Source organism: Aquila chrysaetos, chromosome 1, assembly GCF_900496995.4.
Source record: "Aquila chrysaetos chrysaetos chromosome 1, bAquChr1.4, whole genome shotgun sequence".
NCBI lineage: Eukaryota > Metazoa > Chordata > Aves > Accipitriformes > Accipitridae > Aquila > Aquila chrysaetos.
The window spans coordinates 46408231-46420458 of NC_044004.1; the positions used below are offsets into that span (position 1 = coordinate 46408231).

At 36.9% G+C, this 12228-nt stretch overlaps 1 long non-coding RNA gene across 1 annotated transcript; it reads right to left on the reverse strand.

Annotated features, from left to right (window-relative positions):
- Positions 1-281: 281 nt before the first annotated feature.
- LOC115347389 lies at positions 282-6800 on the reverse strand. Its single transcript, XR_003925476.2, has 4 exons — positions 6679-6800; positions 5793-6046; positions 493-584; positions 282-398 (listed from the first exon to the last, which is right to left on the reverse strand). It is a non-coding gene; the product is annotated as an uncharacterized LOC115347389 (long non-coding RNA).
- Positions 6801-12228: the final 5428 nt, after the last annotated feature.

Below are 12228 nucleotides of genomic sequence, written 5' to 3' on the forward strand. Positions count from 1 at the left end.
CACTAGATTTCATATGGTATCAGAAATTCTTAGCATTTCAACTCCTCAGCTACAAGCCACCAGAATGGCTGGCAGCCAGACATAGCTACAGTAATCTCCCACATGTACGTTCCTGCACATGTATGGTCCTGACCTTACACTATTGCCAAGCACTCGGATTCACATTATCCAGAACTCCCCAGCAACTCCCTTTGGCTACTCTGCCACAATCATCACTGCAAGGCAGAGACTGACCTGATTGTTGCTGGCTCAGCTGGGAACAGCCCTACAGACTAGCGCTAGTAAAACTGCTGCCTGGCCTACGTCACCCCACTCTCTGCAGAAGATCTGCAAAGGATTCACTTGTCAGCAGCAGTCCATTCTGATCTTCCAAAGGAGGCAAAACGAAGTGAATAGCCCTGAAATACACAAAAAGCTGCCTGAGCTGGAGTTATTGGTGAGGCAGGGGAAAGGGTGGGAGGAGAAAAATGTTCTCATATAAATAGGTCTCACCAAAGACAGCTGCGTGTGGTAATCCTTGTCCACCTTCTTTTAGGTACTCTCAGGATTAGCACATCCAGATAGATATGCAGTGGCTTCAGGAACTACAAACAGAGGAGAAGATAAACATCTATCAGGTATAAGAGCAAGTGACCCACGCTTCACTCTAGAATGCATTTTATTCCCCTTCCTTTTCTCACACTAGATGCTTCTCCCTGGTTTATTTTGGGGGTTAAGTCCTCTGTCCAAGGATCTCTTAGACTTATCATCCTGTCCTGCTGGAAATACAGACTCCTGTCCTCCTTTGCCTTAGGAGTCCAGATGGCCACCTGCAGGAATGGAGGAGGCGCAAACTCTTAAGAGGAGCTCTTGGCCCTCATGAGAATACACAGGATTCTTCCTCCTGGTGTTAGTTTGTTCAAAAAACCTCTGCAATGACTAAACTAACTCTTCATGGTGTTCAGCACTGGTATCCAGAGTAGGTGAGTTTCCTGTTTTGTGCAAGCTATTGAAGACCTACCCTCATTTGACAGATCTGGTACATGGGTACAAATGGGTTTTGGGAAGCAGTAGGAAAGTTCCTGGTCTGACTTTTAATCCATTTTTTCTCCCCATCACCCTATGATGGCACTGTCAAATAGTAGCCAAACACTGGTAGGGATCTTTTTGACCAGCAGCAGCAAGGGATGCATATGAAAACTGACCAAAGGGGCAATGTGCAGTCTCTAGAAGAGTCAAGCTTTTTCATGCATGCTGCTGGGTGAGAGCTGCGGAGAGACCTTGTGGGTCTGAAGAAGGACGTGACTGAGCATTACTACCTGTTCACTCCCATTGCTTCATTCCTGAGTGATCTAACAGAGCACTGGTCCTTTCTCAAGGACTATGTTAATGTAGGGTAGTAAAAAGGATTGTATTGATTTGGCTGTCAAACACAAACTCACTGACATTCCCCAAAATAAGGCAAAGTTCTGTTGTCCCTTTCTGTCTGAAGAGAAGGAAAACCACATCACACTTCCACAGTGAAACTTCCTGTTTTCATTCTTTCTTTTTTATTTATCTATTTACTTGCTTTCATCCATTTTTCTTTTCTTTTTTTTTACTGCTTTCTTCATGTTGCCTCAACTTTCTCCCCTGAGGCACGATGCTTTCAGCTGACCTGTTGAACCTAATTCTTTTCTCAGGAAAGCAATAACTGAAAGCAAGTAAAATTAGCCTGTCTACTTAGTTGTTTATGATATATTGGCACTCTCCTAGATTAAGTCCTCTTAGGAGAGGGAGATTCATATGTCTGTATATGTCCCAATCTTTCTAAATAACTATGTGAGGAACTGACATAAAATCAAATAGACTGATTGCTTTTAGTTTCTTTACCCTCTCTCTTCATGTAGTCCATTGAAGTGTTTAAGCTCCACTGGGAAGGGTATCAGATTTGTATATAGTATTTGTAATAGCACACATACGGCTCAGTGAAAAGCAGGAATAACAAGATATTCTAGACTCTCATTGCTTTTCACATAGTGTGATCTACAGAGGCTGCACAGCTTGGATTCTTTTTGTAAAAGTATCACTAACTTTCAGAGTAACCTTCGGCAGATAACTCCACTCCATTTTTCCTTAATTATGAAATGGTGGTACTAATATTCCATAAACCACAAAGCACTTTAAGTCCTAAGTGTGGTCATTATTATCTAATTAACTTCAAATTTTGTCATTTCCCTCCCAGAAATATACAGATACTAAACCCAAAAAAACCCCAAATCTGCAATACTTATGACCTTCTTCAAGGCCTTTTCCCAGTAAGTGAAAGACACCAATCCACTGGTCTTTATCATGTGGAACAAGTATTCTACATTTACAAGTCATTATCAAATGGCAGGGGAGGAATCTGAAGAAAGTTACTGGTTTCAGAAGTCCTTCGACGAGGCCATGTATTTTTATTTAACTACTTAACAGGACACAAGAGATAGTTTCCATTAGATTATATAGGAAGAATACTTGGTCTTCAATTGCATCTCCCATTCTGAGAGACTAAAATTACTTTGCTTCTATGGGAAACTGCTCAGCTATAACTGCAAGGTTACGTTCTTTCTAAGAGCACAAGAAACCTGAACCTGGGCCATTCTATAAATAGATGTGTACAGTGGATATGTCATCACTGGGAAAAAGGAAAATAAAAATTGAAGCTGATGCTAAATTTTCATATTAACACTTATGCTGAACAATCAGAGTTCAGGATGAAATACAAATGAAATAATTTTCTCTTAATTTTCTTATCAAGCTCAAAGGTAGTTTTACCTACAGACAAACTACATCCACTCTTTAGAAATGCTAAAATTATAATCAATATTTCTGGATCATTTCTTAATGACAGTCACTTTTCTAAAAATAATGTTATCTGGACTCTAGCACAACAGGAACTTGTTAATTATAGGCTCGAAGTACACAACAGCTGTCTGGGATACAAGAAAGCATACAAAACAACTGTTTAATTTTTGAAACATTTTCCTAATTGCAGAGAGAAGTAAAGAAACAAAGGAATCAAGTTTCACAGCTAAAATTTTCCTGCACTAATATCAATAGACATCTTTCTTTTAGCAAGTCAACAACCAAAGAAGCTGGTTCTGTTCTGAACCATCTGCTTTATTGTATTTAAAATTACCTATAATGATTATATGAATTTGAACATTTAACATTTCTGGCTACTTTGAGAAAAAAATGCAATTTCATAGCCCAACTTTTCATTTATAATTTGGTTCATGCACTCACAAGGGAGACAACAGTTGCTCTGTAGCAGTTGTTCAGGTCCCCAGTCATAAAGTTAGTCAAGATTTTGGAAAATTACATAGAAGAGTTTCAGGATTGCTTCAGCCTACACTGAATTGCCAATAGTGCCAAATGAACATAGAAGTAGCCACAAATGAGACAATTTTGTCCCCTTTGCCAGGGAAATGACTCAGGGCCAGTGCCCAATTCAATCAGATAAACTGAATTTATGGTAACCATCATTAGGGACTTTCTGTAGGCAAAAAATGTGACTTTTGAATACTTATTTCTACAGAGAAATCTTTACTTTGAAGTCTAGCCAAGTCCAAAGCTATGTCTGAAAACCATATCAGGCATTACATGTGAGTCTTCCTTGTCTTCATTTTCTTGATTTCCATTTTTCTTTGTCTCCTTCTCATCCTCTCTGCTCTAAACATCACCAAAAGCAACAAGGGAAAGAAAGTAGTTGAATAAAGGACACTATCAAAAGAAACCTATTCAAGTGCATTGGCAGGAACAATGTAAGTAAAGTAATTACTAGCCATTTTGTTCCCAATTTTTAATTCCAGCAATCCTAGAAGTACACCAAATCGATAAACTTTTTTCTTTTTTTTAATTGAAATGTCTCTGTGTACATCTTTGGTTTTAACTTTTGCTCTGAGTAATGTAGTTAAATAAATGATTGGTTAGGTGTCCTAACATTTCTTTGGATCTGACCAAAGGTATTCTTACTTTGAAAACTATGCTGAGTTTGATGAGGTGCTACCGAAGATTAATAAATTTACTGTGAATAAAGGAAGTGAACCACAGCACAAGGGGGTTTGCTGCATGGATGTATTGCTATTCAGTTACTTACTTATTCCCTGGTTTAACAAATTTTGCTGGTGAGTCAAAAGAAGGTAGAAGGTACTTTGGGCACTAATAAAAGCCTGCTAAGAATACCCGTAGATTATGACTAGTTATTTGTTGAGAGTCTGAGGAATGTTTGGTGCAGGAGTTGACGCAATCAGGCAACTGTTGCTTGAGAAACTTTCTCATCAACTCAGGGCAGGGGTGTTCTATGAAATACTGCCAGCTTTTTGTATAAGGGGAAATTTCTGTCCATGCATACATGCTACATATCATTCCCATATTTTTCACATTTTTATGATTACATTGAAATTTCCTGTTAAAGGTTTCCTTGTCTTTATATGATTAGAGTGTATTTCCAAGTGAGGAAGTTTTTTCTGCTGCAAGGAGGTTACAGAGTACCATTACTTTTGCTGGGATTGTGAGGTACGAGGCAATTTATTTATTGATTAGGAGCCAGATTAAACATGTTGAACTAGGGAACTAGGGGTCTTTTTCTGTTTCTGTGTGGCAAAAGAGCTATATATATGAGCTTTTCTCATAAAATATTTATTGGTAGAGTGTTGTGGATATAATATTTATTATAAAATAGTATTACAATACAGTAGTGGAACTATGATATTGTTTGACTGAAGAGAAGATAATGACTAGAGAAAATATATCCATTGCCCATTTTAAAGTGCTTAAGCACTGTTTTAGAAAAACATTATGATCTTTACCCTGATATGCTGCACAGTACAAACGTGCAAAGGAGTTATAAAACATCTCTGGATTAGCAGCTAAGGGGATCCCTTAATGGTGTGTTGACAGCACAGATGTCACTACAACATCCACTTCTTGTGGCAATGAAATATAAGTGAAGAGTTGATGGCAGAGATGTGCCAGAGTACCACTTCACTCTAACTGACTTCTAGCCTGTGTAATGACACTTTAGATACACTTAGAGACTGACATAATTTATTACAATGGTACCAAAATGAGGCTAACAGAAGGTTGGAATGAAACCTTTGCCCCCAGTTGCATAAAGTCAAAATGCGTTGAAGCTGTTTCTGAACGTATTTTAAGATTTTTGTAATACAAACACAGTGAAACTGAGTTAAAAATCTAAGAACTTCTCAGAACTTTTACCAAAATAGCATTACTTAAACTTTTTGCTTCAAACATCATGTTAAAAGTATCTAGTGCACATAAGAAAGAATTAGGATAGTGATGAACACATAATCTAAATGCAGGAAGAGAGAGGAAGCTAACCAACACAGATGAATCTAGGAGATTAATAGGTTGTTTCCTCACTATATTTTTGTAATCTGCTAATATATCATAACACCCAATTGTCTCGGGGAGGTTACTATTTCCTATCTCATCTAAAAGGAGCAGAAGTAGAGAGCCACTTGAAAATGTTGCTTATAAAAATGAATTATATTTCTCTTTCAGGGATCTTGTCAGTGCTTTTACAAATTGTTAATTTCCTACTGCATATTTTCACATTTGATACACAATTATTATTTACAAGCAGTGTGAATTCATTAGCTTTATGAAACTGATAGTTATTATGCACGAGTTGCTCCCTGTCCCCCAGGACTGAAATGAAAGTGAGATACTGCATCTCTAAAGGCTTCCCTAAAAGGAACATTCATAAGTAAATAGCATAACTAAACATTTGGTAAATTGGCACTAATGTATACTGAATCATGTCTTACCTAATTTGAAGAAAATCTCAGCAGAATTTGAAAGAAAGGATGACTCAGCCCCTTAATTTCCAGTGTCAGCCTAGAAGAACTAGATGTAGTGATGAGTTTGCTCAGAATGATTTCTTTTGCCTGTGATTGGAGACTTGTTGACACCAGAAGTTCTTCTCATATTGCTCTTACGGTTACTAACATATTTCTTTTTATCAAAGCAACATGTTTCTCAGAGTTCTATCAACTTTGAAAGTTTCTGACCAGAAAGTTTTCTGAGGAGAGGAATATAGAGAGATCTAAATAAGAAACCTGACTGTTTCCACACAGAATACATATTTTCACATGAATCTTTAATGAAAATAACTCATTATTTCCATCATCGAGCAAAAATAAATGTGAGCTATCACAAAAATTTTACAGCCACTTTTTCCACTGAATGGCCTTGTGATGACTGAGCAGGTAGTTAAAAATAAAACCTTGTAGAACAGCTGTCAATAAAATCACTGCTGGTACCCTCTTTACAGGTACCAGGAAATAGTTTCATGTAACATGATTTAGTTTATATCTTAAAAAACAATATTCTCCCATTCCAGCTAAGATAAGTCACTACAGTTCTGAGGAAACTTGTATTACTTACATGAATCAAACCTGGCTTCTAACTTTCAAAACTTCTTTTACATATTTTTCCATTTCCCTTAGCTTATGTTCAGCTATTGCAGCACAGGAATATATTTGCTGAGGTAATATGAATCTTGAAAGCCAGGACTAGTACCTCCCTCAGAAGGTTTAAGAGAAAAAGCCATTTAGCTGTGTTTTTAGAAGCTGCACAGATGACTTAAAGTAGGGGAAACAGCCTGTTTCTGACTGCTCAGTTAAATTAGCAATTTTAATTAGGTGTACTAACCTGTTTCTCTTACAAGGAATGTCTCCTATCCTCATAACTGAACAGTGTGAACAAGACAGGCAGGAATATTTGTCTAGCAGACCTTGAGAGCATCTGTCAGCTCCCTGTCACATTCAAGCAAGTACCAGCCACATCTCCTAGCCTTACGTTCTCCTGTGCCAGAAAGGAAACAAATGCAAGGGTATGATGCGATGTAGAGCATACCCTAGTTAAGTTCCCCGTCCTGATAAACAGTGAGTGTGGATTTGTAAGTCATTCACAGATGTCCTGAAATCTATATAAAGCCTTGTCCTGCTTTCATTTTCTTTCTGAAGTCCTTGCCTTACTCTTAGTGTAACACTCAGCTTCATAAATATTAATTACTTACTATCATGGACACTTAGTAACTCATTAATGATCACAATACAACCACACTCAACAATGCAGTGAAAGAGAACAAGCAAAACAAATTCAGCATACAAATACAGCATACAAATAAACACATTATTTAAAACAAACAAAAAAAACCAACTACAAAACAAAGCAAAAAAAAAACCCCAAGATAGAATTGAACCAGTTACACACACACAAAAAACTAATTAAAAAGATCAGTCCAAAAGCAAGCAATACATCCAGATAAACTGGGTACTGATAAATCAGTTGCACAGATTAGCAACTGAATGGGTTGACAAACAACCCTTATTGTATAAAATAACGTTCTAGAGCTAGTATTGTTAATCTTATTTCTAATGCTTCAATTACACACAAGCAGTATTAAAACTCATGCTTACATTAGCGACATACTCTGGAGTAGGGTTGTGTTTTTTTCCCTGTGGTAGAGCTCTGCCACTATTGTAATTTATAAATGGAAGACATTTAAGCTAAGCAAATATGAAACCAAAATTACTGTTCGTGTGTGTTTTCAGTAGAAATTCAAGCAGTTTTAAAATAACTTCCTGTGTAGTTTTATTTCTAAAAAAAAAATACAGGGAGAAGGCCATGTTAAAAATCATGACTACACAGGGAGAAGGCCATGTTAGCTGACCCATTCCTACAGCACTCATTATCTCCCTAGTCACCAGCCATACCATGTAGCAATGGCAGGGATGTCATGCTCCTGCACACTGCCTGATGGGTGGCTGGAAGAGGGTACACATGCTCATGATGCTAGAAAACTGTCTCTGACCCCTGGAGACACTCTTACCGATATAGACCAGGGTCCATATACACAGCTTCTCTGCCTCAAGCTCAAGGCTATAGCAAGCTCTTCTCTCCACCCATCAGCAGTCAGTGGTGCCATCAGGTGTCCTCCAGGATCTTAAAAAGATCTTCAGCCAAACATCTGCCATGGACTGTGATTCTGGTCTAGGTATCTCATCAGTCAGTCAAGTAATTCCTCATTCATCTCACTGTGATTTTATATAGCCATCCTCAGTGCGTACCTAGCAAACCATACCCTTCTGCTATTAGTTTCAACCAACCACCATTAAGATCAACAGCTTTTTTGTTATACCAAAACTGCACAGTTCCTTTCAGTTCTATTACCATCATTTTAAAGCTGCAGTTTACACATTTGCCTCTGGCAGACTTAGGCATTAAGGGATGTCTAAGCAGCCTCTTTCACACAAACATCTTGAGTACCGTGGGCAGTCCTGCACCTCAAGAAAAACATCATGGAGTTAGAAGAGTACAGAGAATGAGTAATTACCTTACAGGGAGAGATGAAAAAGGCTGGGATTCCTCCATCCGGAGAGAAGGATGATGGGGTATGCTTGAGGGTCTGTAAAATCACAAGGGTGAGTGAACACAGAACTATTTATTCAACAAGTCCACAACAGAACCAGCCAGCACGCAATGGATTTATTAGATCAGTTAAAAACAGGTAAAAGAAAAGATGTCTGTACACAGCAGCAAGTGAACTTCTGAAATCTGTTGCCTCAGGAGGCTCTTGGAGGCAGCAGATTAAAAAAAAAATTAGACAAATTTAAAGACAACAGGTCCATAAACAGGTACTAAAGTGAATTAAAAAAAAATATACCTTCTAATACCCCTAATCTAATAATTGTGGATTTATAATTTCTACAAGTTCTTACCATTCTTATTCTGTTCTTATAAGTTTTTATAAGGTTTTCAAGACCTGAGTAACCTGGTCTCACCTCATAGCTGAGACTGCTCTGAGTAGGAGGTTGCACGAGGTAGGAGGTTGCATGAGGACAGCTCAGTGAGGTCCCTTCCAGTCTGAAATATCCTATGAACTTATGATTGCAATAAGTTTAAGAATTCAAGAAAAATAAAACTGATAGCCTTCTAGTGCCCATAATCTCTTCAACAGAGAGGCCTCATCCTTGGGAAAAGTACAGCTATATTGAAAGGCAGAAAATTAAAATTCTGCTACAATGTTTAGCACATATTAAAGTTAATGGGGCATATTTTGAAACAGCTTAAAGTCCATTCATCCCCATTGTTATAGTTAAAATGGGTAGAGTCGTAACTTGGTGAGATTTCAGGTGCCTACCTGGAGGGCAAATCTTAGCCCACAGAACTGTTCCCTTTTTCATTTGGAAGGAAAACAGTTGAGCTTACTTGCTTAACAATAGCTTCATTAATAAAGCTCCAAAGTGAGAAACTTGCTTGTGCACTGATCCAAGGGTAATGTAAATGGAGAAACCAGGCCATCCATGTAATAAAACTCTCTTTCACATCTTGTGTGAGCAGGATTCATAAAGGTCTATCACTCTTGTTTTCCAGTGAAAGGATAAGATAATTCTGCTTTGCCTCATACTTGCTTTTTCTCTCCCTGCTCATCTAGATGTTAAAGAGGAAAGTTAAAGCAGCATGTTTTATTTTTTTAATTTTTCATGAATAAATTGCCAAGTAAAACATAAAATCCCCATAAATTATTTCACCTTTGGCCAATCAATGATTCTCATTATAATTATCATGGAAAATGATATCATGATTGTTAAGTTAAAACTTTGTTACAACATAGCTGTAACCAATATTGCAATGGCCATAATAATTAAATCCTTTCAATTCAGTTACAAATTTTAATGAAAAATCTGTAAGGAAGATAGACAGGAAAATTTTGGCGCTCTCAGAATTAAAAACTAATCAAAAGAGATAGTTCTCCGAAAAAATATATCTTAAGTAGACTATTAAATTTACGTTTTAAAATATATTGGATAACTTACATCCAGACATAGAGCTATATTCCCATATTCAGTCATAAAAAAAAAAAACCAAAACATGTAACAGCCTAAATATCACTGAAAGCTAACAAGAATCCACTTCCTTTCCCTATTTTGACAATGCTTTTTGCTATACTGGCACTTTACATTTGAAATTTACAACTTGTGAAAAAACCACAGACAATTCATGTAACAAAAAATAAGCCAGCATACATCAGTAGCATACTTTTTTTTTTGTCAAATTACATAACTCAAGCTGTTTAACTTCCTATATTATTCACAATAATAATTATTATAGTTTACTGACACACATGAAACTCTTGACTCTGTATAACAGCAACCTTTTAAAAAGTTCCAAATATAGGCATTGTAGAGTTAGCAGTTAACATTTCCAGTTGTTCCTCTGCTTACAACCCCTGCACCAGAGGAAGCAAAAGCCCATGGAAAAATTACAGATACATACTCATCATTACTAACAACTTATCCTCCTGGAAAACTTAACTTGTGTTCCAGAGACCACCATGCACAAGGACTTTACAAGGAACAGTGATACTCAAAATCACAGCTATAATAAATGAAGAGAGAGTAGATAGGTCATATGTATTTTTATCTAACACTTATAGTGTTGCACTGTTGACCTAGTTTGATGATCTTTCACCCATAATGCTGTAAACTTGTCAGTGTTGGCAGACAAGTGCAGGGAAAGGTACACAAACCTGCAGGGAAAGCCAAAAAACGGCCTCTCTGATTCTCTTAATTTCAGATAAATCAGCTGTGTTTCTGCTTCTTATTCTAGATTTTGTTTGCTTGGGGGCTTCCTGAGCTCATAGTAGGAATTTCTAAAATCTGAAAGAGGTTCTAGAAAAATCCAAAGCTGCTCTCCTTTCTTTCCAAGCCCGCTCAGGTACCCTCACATATGGATTTGACCATTGCTATTGTCACATTCAGTTTGAAAAATGGCATCCCACACCTACCTTACAGTAAAATGACAGAAAATGACGTGCATATTATCAGTTTAAATGGTTTTACTGAACTTAGTAGTTACAGCATCTGTCAATAGTCATATTGCTGACAAGGACTCGGTAGTACAAGTCAATATGTGTCTCATGAGGAATGAAGGGGGAAAGATTTGATTTTCCCCTTCTTTGCCTGAGTCTTTAACAAAAGCTAGATTTCATCCTAATGCTATGCAGCAGCCCACAGTTTACTCCACAGACACAAGAAACTTCACATTATTCAGCTAATTTCTACTTAGCTCAAATATGAGTCAGGGTGAAAGCAATACTGGATGATAGACAGCAAACCTATGGATTCTCTCAAATCCAAAATATAATATCTCAAATTGTCTTCGATTTTGAATACCAGCATCTGTCCTTGCTGTGTCAATAGTTTGATCTAAAAGGCTCATGACTGAAACATTCATATTAACCATTTTATTTCCCCTGGGAGCGAGTCACAAGCTGGTGGTGAAACCTGGTGTATTTCCATTGATTTTAATGGAGCTATGCCAGCTGGCACCACCTAAAAATTTCATGCCTTATCTCAGATTCCATACTTCATATGACTTAATTCATAAACAAAATAAAACTTTGTGGGAAGAGGCCATGCCTCTCTGCTGCATTCTCTCATTACTAACACTTACTGAAGATTAGATTTTAGAATTCATGACCTGCTTAGTACTTCAGAAACAAACAAAGCTAAAACTGTAATGAAAAAAAAAAAAAAAAAAAGCAAGCTAGTTTTATTACCTGGCTTGTGTGTGTACTGCATGTTCAGCATCTTGGCTTCTCAGTCCAAAAGTACAGAAATAAACAGATGGCAAATAAAATTCTTAAAGCATCTTTGAAATACTGTTGTTACATCCAAAAAAGATATATTTCCCAAGGTGACCTACATCATAAAACATTAAAGAGTGAAGAAATAATTTGAAAGAACCTGTAACTAAGCTCTCAAAGTATAGCAGCCTGAATTTTACACTTCGTATTTAGATAATCTCCAAATTTGTAGGATCATTTTGAACTAAATATTTTGACTGGACTGTAATTTCTGTTGTTTAATGAGGTAGAGAAATCTGGTTCTATGTGTGTATTTTTTCCATGTCTTTTTTTTCCAGTTATGACTATTCATGAAAAATTCATTTTTTATGGAAAGCCTTTATATTTGAGACAGATCTTAGATCCATATCTAAGAGGGATTTAAATTCCACAGCACTGAAACATTGAATTTTACTTGCTTGCTCCCTTTAATGAAATCTGTATCTCTGACTTAGTTTCCTAAATTCAATTTAAGAAGTACATGGACAAACTGGAGTCTTAAAACCACAAAAATCCTAGAGTACAACTGGAAGCCAAACCCATATAACATTTCTATAAGTAAGTGGACA